At 35.4% G+C, this 12,345-nt stretch overlaps 1 long non-coding RNA gene across 1 annotated transcript; it reads right to left on the reverse strand.

Annotated features, from left to right (window-relative positions):
- Window positions 1-298: 298 nt before the first annotated feature.
- LOC121043180 (uncharacterized) lies at window positions 299-10,633 on the reverse strand. The gene is made up of 2 exons (XR_005796709.1): window positions 10,129-10,633; window positions 299-489 (listed from the first exon to the last, which is right to left on the reverse strand). It is a non-coding gene; the product is annotated as an uncharacterized LOC121043180 (long non-coding RNA).
- Between the last annotated feature and the right edge of the window lie 1,712 nt (window positions 10,634-12,345).

The raw sequence follows: 12,345 nt of genomic DNA on the forward strand, positions 1-12,345 counted from the left end.
TAATTTCGCCAACACCACTCATCACTCTTTTCTATGAACGGTGCATAGGACTTCTGCTTCTTTTGTGCCTGTTTGCATCATAAATTTTTGTGTACTTGTCTATTTCTCTTACTAGATCATAAGTCCATTAAAGCCAGGAACAATGTCTCTGTCACTTTGAATCGACCATAGCACCAGTTTATCTTTACCAGCAGTGGCAACTCTGTAATGGTGATAAGTAGGTCAACTAATAAAATAATTTTGGGATAAGTTAAACAGAGAGACCTTTCTGGAAGTAGAATTTAAAGATGGAACTTAATATGGCTCCAGAATCATTTATTATAGGTCTTAGGTGAGCTTTTGTCACTTCTTATGTTTTGTATTCACTCTTAATATTGGTATCTCGATCACACTGTGTCCTTTTTCAGTGAAACTGTCAAAACCCATCTGGCTGGTCAGCAAAATGTTGGTGCTGCTGTGACAACTTGTCAACAATGACACTCTCCATACCTGCCATATAAAAAATAAAATAAAATAAAATTAGTGTGTTATACAAAAAAGAGAATCGCATCAAGAGTAATATGAAGGAGTTGTTACGAAGAAGACTTTCTGTAGTATCTGGGAACAGCCCAAGATAGATAATATTCTATAATTCCTATGACCAGTTCCACATAATTTGTTTTTGCATAAACACTGAACTCAAACCCAGGTTTCGATAACTAGAGACGCTAAGAGATATTAGCTTTAGCTTTAAAAGAAACCTCAAAAAAGGATTTCAATTAAAGAGTAATATGGTATGTACACATTTTCAATATAATTCATCTTCCACTTACCTTACATATTAAAATCCAATTTATACAATTTAGATTTCATGAAATAATAATGCTGGCCACAGTTATTTGTAGCACAACGAACATTGTTGAAAGTCTAAAACATGACAGTGACCTTTATATTAGTTTGTATTACTACCCAGAAAAGGCAATTTTATTTCATAGCCTATTGAACATAGGAGCCATTTTCAGATACATCTAGTTTAAGTGGTAAAATTACAGAAAATTACACATACAGTATGATGGCCTTTCTCCTACTCTAAGGAAAGCACCTAAATGCCTTCAAATTCTGTAAAATCATTGCTCTTTTAGAATCAGTGGTTCCAAAATTATCAGACGCTGTCAAATTTTGCAACCATATGTGCTTAGTTTATGGCTAATATATCTTTATTGATGACCATTGATTTAACATAGATTATTAGGACTATTACACTGGACCTAAGCAAACCTCAGACAATAGCATCCAGCATCATTCTGTTGAGACGAGAGGGGAAAAGGACAGTAGGAAGTGAAGGAAAATACGCCCCATGAGATCATCAGCAAGGAATGCCTGGAGGAAGACCAGGCCTTAACCACTGTCAGTTCCTAGACACTTATGGGTCTTTCACCTCTAAATTTATCTAAAGTCTCTAATTTTATTTTATTTTATTTTATTTTTTTAATTTTTTTTTTCAACGTTTATTTATTTTTGGGACAGAGAGAGACAGAGCATGAACGGGGGAGGGGCAGAGAGAGAGGGAGACACAGAATCGGAAACAGGCTCCAGGCTCTGAGCCATCAGCCCAGAGCCTGACACGGGGCTCGAACTCACGGACCGCGAGATCGCGACCCGGCTGAAGTCGGACGCTCAACCGACTGCGCCACCCAGGCGCCCCTAAAGTCTCTAATTTTATTAATGTATACTAGTTACATATGTTCCTTGATGGTTCTCTAGAATTGTGATTTGTATGTTTGACAGATAGCTCATAATTCTAATACTGAGAGTTTGAACAAATCTCCCTGTCACTCCTTTTCACTTTTGTGATCGGATGAACGCTGGTCTTCTTTCTCATTCATCAGCATTTGACTTTTCAGACTGGAGTTCAATATTTCTATTCCATCATTTTTCAGAGTTTAGAAATATCCTTAGTCATTTAAATTGCCCTTCCTGGGAGCTTTCTAGCTGTTTTAGGGTGTTACTATTCTTTTTAACTCTGTCAAAGCCAGGTCATCCCTGCTTTTTGAGATCTAAGATTTTTAATATCCCAGCATTTAAAGATTTATGCATTTTCTAACAGATGCAGAAATCAATGGGAAATCTCATGAGATCTTGGAAACTATAAATTAAAAGTAACCCAAGGCTCACACTGTAGATAGCTAGGCAGCTAATATCTACCTGGTGGGCTAGTCTTATCTCAGTGTATCAGAACACCTGTCTATATAAAAAAGTCTTTTCTAACTTGTTGTATACTGTGCTATTTCCTATGCTAAAACTACTCCTTAACATGCTAAATTTACCTATCTAGGGAAGGAAGTATATTAGTACATTGTGATCTGATTTAAAAATAAAATATTCTTCAGTCCTGAGAGATTAGTGTGCCAAACAGGTAGAATTTAATGGAATAAGGGTGTGAAAAAGTGGCTGAGTTTAAAGAAATATATGCAAAAGTAGGCCTGGGCAGGGTTTCTCGGGAGCTAAAGTATAATTATGTGTAAGCATCCAGAAAACAGGTCCTCAGAGATAGGGACCTGAAAAGAGGGGTAAAGGTAATAGTAGCAGATGCAAGTAGGTTTAAAATTAGTCCCAAATAAAACATTGCAGTTATCTTAACTCAAATGGCACAGTCGTATAAGAGACAAATTGAGTCTATAATATAATGCACTAAGTGGCTGCATAAATATAAACAATTACTTTAATCTTGATTGTTAACCCTTACAAACTGATAACACATTAAAAAATACTGGCAAAGTAGATCTTCAGTTAAAAAGACATAGAAATTCATTCTCTTTTTAAAGGTCATTCTTTATTTTTTAAAATTTACATCCAAATTAGTTAGCATCTAGTGCAACAATGATTTCAGGAGTAGATTCCTTAATGCCCCTTACCCATTTAGCCCATCCCCCCTCCCAGAACCCCTCCAGTAACCCTCAGTTTGTTCTCCATATTTATGAATCTCTTCTGTTTTGTCCCCCAAATGTCTATCAATGGATGAGTGGATAAAGAAAATGTGGTATATATAATGGAGTATCACTCGGCAATCAAAAAGAATGAAATCTTGCCATTTGCAACGACGTGGATGGAACTGGAGGGTACTGTGCTAAGTGAAATCAGTCAGAGACAGACAAAAATCATAGGACTTCACTCATATGAGGACTTTAAGAGACAAAACAGATGAACATAAGGGAAGGGAAACAAAAATAATATAGAATTCATTCTTTTTTTTTTTTTTTAACATTTATTTATTTTTGGGACAGAGAGAGACAGAGCATAAACGGGGGAGGGGCAGAGAGAGAGGGAGACACAGAATCCGAAACAGGCTCCAGGCTCTGAGCCATCAGCCCAGAGCCTGACGCGGGGCTCGAACTCACGGACCGCGAGATCGTGACCTGGCTGAAGTCGGACGCTTAACCGACTGCGCCACCCAGGCGCCCCTAGAATTCATTCTTAATAAAAAAAATGTGTGCAAATAATCAAACTCACTATTAAACAGATATGCAAATTAAAATAAGAATAGAAGATATTTTTAACCAACAAAATGGCAAGAATTAGAAAACATTATCCTAAAGACAGTAGCAATACACCTGGTAGGAATATAAATCGGCACAAACTTTCTGGGAAATACTTTGACAATATGTATCAAGGTCCTCAATAATACCATAGCGTTTCAGAAATCTCTCCTTTGGAAATAATCAAAGATGCAATAAAGGACATAGTACCAGCATTACTTGTAGCAAGAGAAACTAAGAACTAGATCGATATTATTATATAGATGCATAGAAGCATATCCACAGGGTTAGATAAATTAAGGTTGAAATATAAAAGAATAATGGGGCGCCTGGGTGGCGCAGTCGGTTAAGCGTCCGACTTCAGCCAGGTCACGATCTCGCGGTCCGTGAGTTCGAGCCCCGCATCGGGCTCTGGGCTGATGGCTCAGAGCCTGGAGCCTGTTTCCGATTCTGTGTCTCCCTCTCCCTCTGCCCCTCCCCCGTTCATGCTCTGTCTCTCTCTGTCCCAAAAATAAATAAACATTGAAAAAAAAAAAAAAAGAAATATAAAAGAATATTATATAACTACTAGACATTGTTTTTAAAAATACGTAACTATGGAGGGTACCTGGGTGACTCAGTCTGCTAAGCGTCCGACTTTGGCTCAGGTCATGATCTCATGGTTTGTGAGTTCAAGCCCTGCATTGGGCTCTGTGCTGACAGCTCAGAGCCTGGAGCCTGCTTCAGATTCTGTGTCTCCCTCTCTCTCTGCCCCTCCCCCACTCACACTCTGTCTCTCTCTCCTTCAAAACTAAATAAACATTTTTGTAAAAAATGTAACTATGGGGAAAATAGCTGTGAATCTTAAGAAGAAACGTGTGAAAGAGAACATTAAATCTTATGTGAGATTTTCTCTGAGTAATGGAATTGTACTTGATTTTTTACTTTCCCTTTTATACTTTTCTGTATTTTCTACGGAATGATGTACTCTTTATCTATTCTGAGGGAAGGGAGAGTCACATTTGTAAAACAAATGAAACTCCAAAGGAGAACTTCTTAGGCCTTGCTAGTAATAGTAAAATGCTTCCAAGAAAGTAGAATCCAGATAGGAACTGAAGTCTGGACACATTAGGATAGTGTCAATTGCTAACTTTTCTCCATAGTCTCAAAGTAATTTGAAAGACAAGTGCTTGCATTATTACCAAACAATTTTTAATCTTGATATTACGGATTCTAAAAGACAGTGTCCCGGGGCGCCTGGGTGGCGCAGTCGGTTAAGCGTCCGACTTCAGCCAGGTCACGATCTCGCGGTCCGTGAGTTCGAGCCCCGCGTCAGGCTCTGGGCTTATGGCTTGGAGCCTGGAGCCTGTTTCCGATTCTGTGTCTCCCTCTCTCTGTGCCCCTCCCCCGTTCATGCTCTGTCTCTCTCTGTCCCAAAAATAAATAAACGTTGAAAAAAAAAAATTAAAAATAAATAAATAAATAAATAAAAGACAGTGTCCCTCTTACAGAACAAAAACTTAAAGACTATTAACCAGAATTGATCAAATATTAAATGCTTTACCTGTATTAATTTTTCTTCACAACCCTATTTCTGCAGATGACGAAACTGAGTGCCAAAGAGACTAAAGGACACATGGTTGCCAGTAAATAATAAATAACACACAGTTGTCAAGCAACAGAAACAATATTGGAACCCAGGAAGCTAGACATCAGAGCAGATGCTTTTTTTTTTCAATTTATTTATTTAAATTCATGTTATTTAACATGGGTAGTATATTGGTTACAGGAGTAGAACCCAGTGCAGAACGCATGCTTTATCCATTAAACTATTCCACCTCTCTGATGGTATTGTGCCTCTTAAAGTTTCTAATTGACTAAATCCATTAGTTGCAATGGGCAGTGATTTATTGTTGACCTAATTACTTCTCTGTGACTGTATTCACCAGGGCTACAGCTTATCTGGTTCCAGGCCCCTGAGACAATCATTTGTGCCCATATCATTTGCATGAGAAGTTTACAAGTGAAGGAGTGGGATGGGGGTGGTGTTAAAAGAGGGACCAAAAAAGAATACTTAATTTCATAAAATAGTTTTAGGTTATTGCACCAATCAGTTCTTTCATTGAGTTTGCAGACATAGAAGGACGATTGGCTTCTGCAAAAGTCCATATAACACACCCAACACGAGATTGCTTTACCCTTATCACTTGCTCTATGGGCAAGAGTCTAAAATTCAGGGTGTAACTAAAATTTTAATGAAACACATATTCCTTGTGTAGCTTCAATGTTATGGTTGGTTTAAAATTATTAAATTCTGAAACTGTCTGATTTACTTTGTCTTCCAACTGGACAAAAAACTTTTTCCTATAACTAGGAATCTGCCATTTAATAGCTTTATAAAAATTCAGTTGTCAACAAATTCTCCATCAAAAGCTCTCTTCAACCATCCTATTGCACTTTTAAATAAATCAGAAAAGCATTCTACTTCAAATGAGAAGCAGATTGAATATGCAATAAATTCCTTCTTTTATGACAATTTTCCCTGGAGCTATGTTTATCAATACCACTGAGATGCTGCAAACTTTTGTTGTAAGATCAAAAAATAGAAGAGTTGATACAATGACCATAGAAAGCTTTGTTCTCCTTTGTTTGAACTTAACAGAGAGAATGTTGTCATATTTTAAAATTAAAATAAAGGAGATAGGACAACTGGCTAGTCAATTATTTAAGAAAAAATAATAAACCAAGTCTTTTCCTCAGGCCTTCAAAAAAGAAGAAGAAGAAGAAGAAGAAGAAGAAGAAGAAGAAGAAAAACAATCATATAAAACTTTAGCTGGATTACAGATATAAATTGAAAAAATAAAACCATAAATAATAGAGAAAATATGGTGACATTATTTTATAATCTGGAGACATGGAAGGCTGTCCCTAAATTCAATATAAACCAGAAGCTATAAAGGAAAAGACTGATATGTTTTATTGCAAACAAATAAAATTTTTTATCAAAACAAAGTCAAAAACAAAGAAAAATGAGGGAAAATATCTTCCAGACCTGTGAACTACATTGAATTATGTCAATTTTTTAAGACCACTTAACAGTAGAGTGGGAAGAAGCAGGATAGGTGAAAGAGACTTCCACATTTTACCAAATAACCTTCTAAAACAGGATGTTTGCCACAAACATGTATTTTTCTTAAAATTCAAAAGTAAAGAGAGAGTGAAAGAGCTAAAAGAAGAGTGAAGGAAAAGAAAATTTTAAATACACCATATTTTCCGTACATATCAAAATTGCCATAGTCTAATATCTTCCACCATTGAATAACTAAAAGAGGCCACAATGATTTCCAGGTGCAAACACATCTGAATTCAATCAACCAGAATGACATTTTGGTACTCTTGACATTCAGAAGTCATATGCATCTTGCTTTTTAGAATTTTAAACCAAGTACCAACCATTTTTACTCCACCTGCTGGTCAGAGTATATGTCAGAAAGATGCATTGGCATAAATTATTACAATTAGTATTTATATTGATTAAATGAGCTTCTTTCAGTTTGTAAACTATACTTTTCCTTCATGACAATGTGTTTTGTTTTTCATTCAGCTAGAAATTGTTCTCATATCATACTTATCAGAAAAACAACGGGATTCTAAACTTTGTAATCAACATTGAAGAGGGCAACATACCTGCCAAGATCAAATTTCCCAATGACCTCCAAAATTCATAGTCACAGATCATAGTCCAAGTTTTGTAAACAGTGTGTATCAGCTACAGTCCGTGTCATGAGGAAGAATGAAGAGATCAACTAGGTACAAAAATCTGGTTTTTTTGTTTTAATATTCTTTTCCTTGTCCACTTACTCTTCGTACGTGTCCTGTAAATGCACAGTATCGTGCTTATTTTTTTTAATGTCTATTTATTACTTTTGAGGGACAGAGAGAGAAAAAGTGAGAGAGAACACACACCCTCGTGAACAGGGGAGGGGCAGAGAGAGAGGGAGACAGAGGATCAAAGTAGGCTTCTTCCACCCTGACAGCAGGGAGCCCAATGCCGGACCCTAACTCTGGAAACAGGAGATCATGACGTGTCGTGAGCCGAAGTCAGTTGCTTAGCTGACCAGTTGCCACCCAGGTGCCTCCCCCCACAGTATTGGTTTTAAAAATAACAAAAGAGGAACACATGGCTTTGCAAATTTTTATAGTTCGTGAATTTATATTGACTCTTGCAAAAGTACAAAAATCAATTTGTATTTTTGAAGCATAAGTAATGCATTATATTAATTTTTAATTTTTTGTTTACATTTATTTATTTTTGAGAGACAGAGCACTAGTGGGGGAGGGGCAGAGAGTCAGGGAGACAGAATCCAAAGCAGGTTCCAGGCTCTGAGCTGTCCGCACAGAGCCCGATGCCGGGCTTGAACTCACAAACCGTGAGATCATGACCTGAGTCGAAGTCAGGTGCTTAACTGACTAAGCCACCCAAGATCCCTATATTTTTTTAAATATGATTCTATGAAACCAATATTATCTTAATCCAGGATTAAATATGGAACAAGATTTATTTCCTCTAGGGTTAATTTTCAACTCTACTAAGAGACATTTCTTATTTTATTTTATTTTGTTTTGTTTTATTTTTTTTTAATTTACATCCAAATTAGTTAGCATATAGTGCAACAATGATTTCAGAGGTAGATTCTTTAATGTCTCGTACCCATTTAGCCCATTCCCCTCCCACAACCCCTCCAGTAATCCTCTGTTTGTTCTCCATATTTAGGAGTCTCTTATGGTTTGTCTCCCTCCCTGTTTTTATATTATTTTTGGTTCCCTTCCCTCGTGTTCATCTGTTCTGTGTCTTAAAGTCATCATATGAGTGAAGTCATATGATAGAGACATTTCTTGAACAAGATACATATAAGATGAATTAAGGAAAAAAAGTCAGAAGATTGGTTTAGCCATGTACATGAAACAATCTTAAATGGCTAATTTTATAACACTATTGCTGCATCATCAAATTCTGGTTATATTGAAACAAAATTCCAAGCTAAAGGGATTAAGTATTTAAAATGTATTCTAATGACGAGTATCCAGGATCTATAATTCTTTTCTTGAAAGAATGATAAAGATTGTCTTTTGGAAAAGCTCCTTATCACATTTTTTTAGAAACATCTGAATTCAATTTACATCTAAAGAGTAGACCTCTGTATTCAGTAGATCATATTATCAAAACAAATTTTCATCCATTGAAAGATATTGATATATTATTCCCACTAATACCCAAATGGAAGGTAAAACTCTTCCTTTCCAACAAGAACATTTAGATTAAGAGCTGAAAAAACCCATCCACTAATATGGCAGCTGATCAAATGCATGATTTTTATTGGAATCTTTTCCCCACTCTGTTGGAAAGTGTCTAACATTGTAGCAGATATTTCCTTTGAACTCTTGCCCAGAACTGGATTGCTAATATATATATTAGCAATGTATATACATAGGCACCACTGACTTTCAGTATTTTTGCTTGAAGACTATACAACATGTTGAGAATTTTTTTTCTAAAAAAACTTCTTTACTTAACACCAGGATGTGTTGCATTTTACTTGTAAAAGTGTTGACACCATACCAAAGCTACCAACGATGAAAATTCTCTGACCCTGGGGAAAGCAATCAGTCCAATCACATATTTGAACTGAGTAGTTAAACATGCCAAGGCTCTTCTGTCTGTTTATGCTTAGAGCCGCAAATTTAGAATAAGAAACTACCCAGCTTTGATTATTCAATAATAATTTATTAATAGTTGAAAATAATACCAGGAACCTTGGTACAGATGAATAGAACTAATTCCTCTCCTTGAGGAGCTCCTATTATACAATCCACCCTAGTCTCACCTTCCTTAGGTGTCCTGGTGTGGATCCATGAGGGGAAAGAGAGAAAGCTAGTTGGGGGATGCCTTCGTTCCTAGAGTTATCCTCAAATTTGATGTTTCTCTAGATGAATTCACCTCAGTTTTCCAAATTAATGCCTTTCAGTCTAAAAATAGACATTCACCTTCCTTTCAAATTGTCCACATTAATCCCTTTAACTGAATAATGGCTAACAGTACCTGCAGGATACCCTCTCTAAAATAGAAAACATTTGATTCTCAGACTGAGGTAGGTTTGTAACAAGTACGTGTGAATTTGCTCTGAGAAGTTACTGGTGGTGGTTTTTCAAAGTGCAATCCTAGCAGTGTGTTGAAGGAAAAAAAAAATCTTTTTTGTCGATGATTCAGAGGAGTTCTCAAACTACATGTTCTTATATTTTAAGTGAGAAGAAACCCACACTTTATTAATTATCAGGTGCTTATTATGGATTATTTTACATAATCCTCAAAACAGTCTTATGTGTTGGTGTCTTTAGTCCAATTTTGCAGAAAATAGAAAGTTAAAGAGGCAAATAGCTTGCCTGAGGAATTCTAGGATTCAAACATAGGTCTGTATTGCTAAAAAGTATGTTTTACTGCTATTATATCACAAGGCCTGAACATGAAACAACAGGTATAAATGCAGGTATCTTGAAACCATTTCCTTTAAGGTGATAAAGCACAGATAACGAAGACCACTCTGAACAAAAAAAACCTCTGAGCTTATTTACTCACCAGACAAAGGACAAGAGTGCACACAGGAGTGAAGAAATTCTTTAAGTTGGTCATTTAAGGAGAACATATCATGGTGGATGAAGAATTCATGGACTCCTTGTTCAGTTAAGTTCATTGTTCAGTTATCCAGAACTCTGGATAAGACAGAATGAGTCCATAAATCTGTGTGCTGTTGGTTAAAAAATTTCTATTGTATGTGGTCAGGAAAAGGTCTTCAGTAAGAAAAAAAGTTTCTGCAAATGGAGAACTCAAAGTTTATGGTCATTTACCAGCTTCAGGTGATTATAACCAGTTATGGTGAAAAGTAGTATTCAGGTTTTTGGTTGTTGTTTGGTTGGTTTTTAAGGACGTTAAAGATTTTTTTAATATGTCCATGAGGGAATTAGCAAGGTGGCAAATCTGGTTCAAAGGAGAAACACTTGTATTTATAGCCACTAAAAGAAAGAAGGCTAGGATAAAATTGCTAAATTATGTGCAAAACTGGTTAATGTCCTCTAGGGCAATACTGTGACTGTGAACTTTATCTTGTAAACTCTGTTACATAAAAAGAAAATACATTTGCATATCTACTAGACAAAATTTATTTGCATCATTATTTATTGTAGCATTTGCATCATTATGTTTTCTGTGAGTTAACAGCTAAATATATAGAAGGGCAAAACACCCCAACCAACAGTAAACAATAAGTCAGACAAACCTACATTATCCTGAAGAATTAGAAAATTCTTAGGTGGACATATAAGATAATGCCTCAGTAAAACATTGAAAAATATGTATTTATCTTTTTGTCTCTTTCCAAATTTGGGTATTTTTTCCTCAATACTCCTCCTTTGTATTAAAAAATGATCACCGATGAATTATTTTGATCACAGAAATGCTGAACGCATACGTTTTTGGCTTGCTGTCTGGACACAAGATTTACAATATTTGTTAACTTGTATAAGCCTCCTTATATTATGGCCAAGAAATGCAGAATTAAATGGTAACTAGCAACTACTAGAATCAGGCAATTATTTTCTATCTGGAGATTTTATAAAGAACCTTGGATGGTTTTCACAATGATCTCCACCATCCAGGGGTGTTTTGTTTTTTTTATTTGTTTGTTTGTTTTTTGAGTAACTTAGCCTTTATAAAGCCGAAAACAAACAAACAAGCAAACAAAAACCTAAAGCAGTAGAGGATTACCTTACACCAATGGCAAGATATGGACTGGAAGGTTAAATGAGAAGGTATCAGGTTAGGATTTCAACATATGAATTTTAAGGGGACACAGTATTTAAACCATATCAGACCACCTGTTGAGTCACAAAACAGGTATCAGTACATTTGAAAGGATTAAAATCAAATAGAAGATATTATCTGATAACAACAGAATTAATTTGGAAATGAAAAATGATAAATAAGTATTTGGAAATCACACCATACACTTATAAATAACTCATCAATAAAAGAAATCCCAAAGGAAATTAGAAAATATTTTAAACTGAGTGATAATGAAAACATAGCATATCAAAATTTGTGATACACAGTTAAATGAATGTTTACAGGAGTGATTAGGTTTAATATCTTATACAAAGAGTTAAGGTCTAAAATCAGTGATATAAGTTTCTACCTTAAGGAACTAGGAAAAGTAAAGTGAACCTGAGGTAAGCAGAAAAAAAACAAAAAACAGTAAAAATAGGAATGGATGTCGACTAAGTAAAAAACAATCTGAAAGAGATAACTGATAAAGAAAAATTTGTTATTTTAAAGGATTCATAAAAATTGGTAAGTCCTGATTAAACTGATCCAAAAAAAGAGTGATAATTACCAGTCTCGGGAATAAAAAGAAGCTATTACTACAGATTTGATAGACATGAGAATAATATTCAGACAATACAGTGAACAACTTCATGCCAATAAACTCAACAAAAGAGATAGATGGAAAAACTCCTTTTCCCAAGAAACAACTTGATCAGAATATTGACAAGATAGGAAGTTAGAAAAACATGAGTAGTATTGAATCTATTAATGAAATTGAATACATATTTCAAAACATTGCCACAAATGACTGAACTAGTGAATTCTATTAAATATGTACAGTGGAAAAAAAAACACTAATCAAACAGAAAACTCTTCCCAGAAATAGAGGAGAGTACTATCCACTAAATTTATGTTTAGAATAAAAAAAAAACAACACTAATTAAACAGAAAACTCTTTCTAGAAGAAGAGAGCAC

Source organism: Herpailurus yagouaroundi, unplaced genomic scaffold (assembly GCF_014898765.1).
Source record: "Herpailurus yagouaroundi ecotype Mexico unplaced genomic scaffold, PumYag 186, whole genome shotgun sequence".
Classification (NCBI taxonomy): domain Eukaryota; kingdom Metazoa; phylum Chordata; class Mammalia; order Carnivora; family Felidae; genus Herpailurus; species Herpailurus yagouaroundi.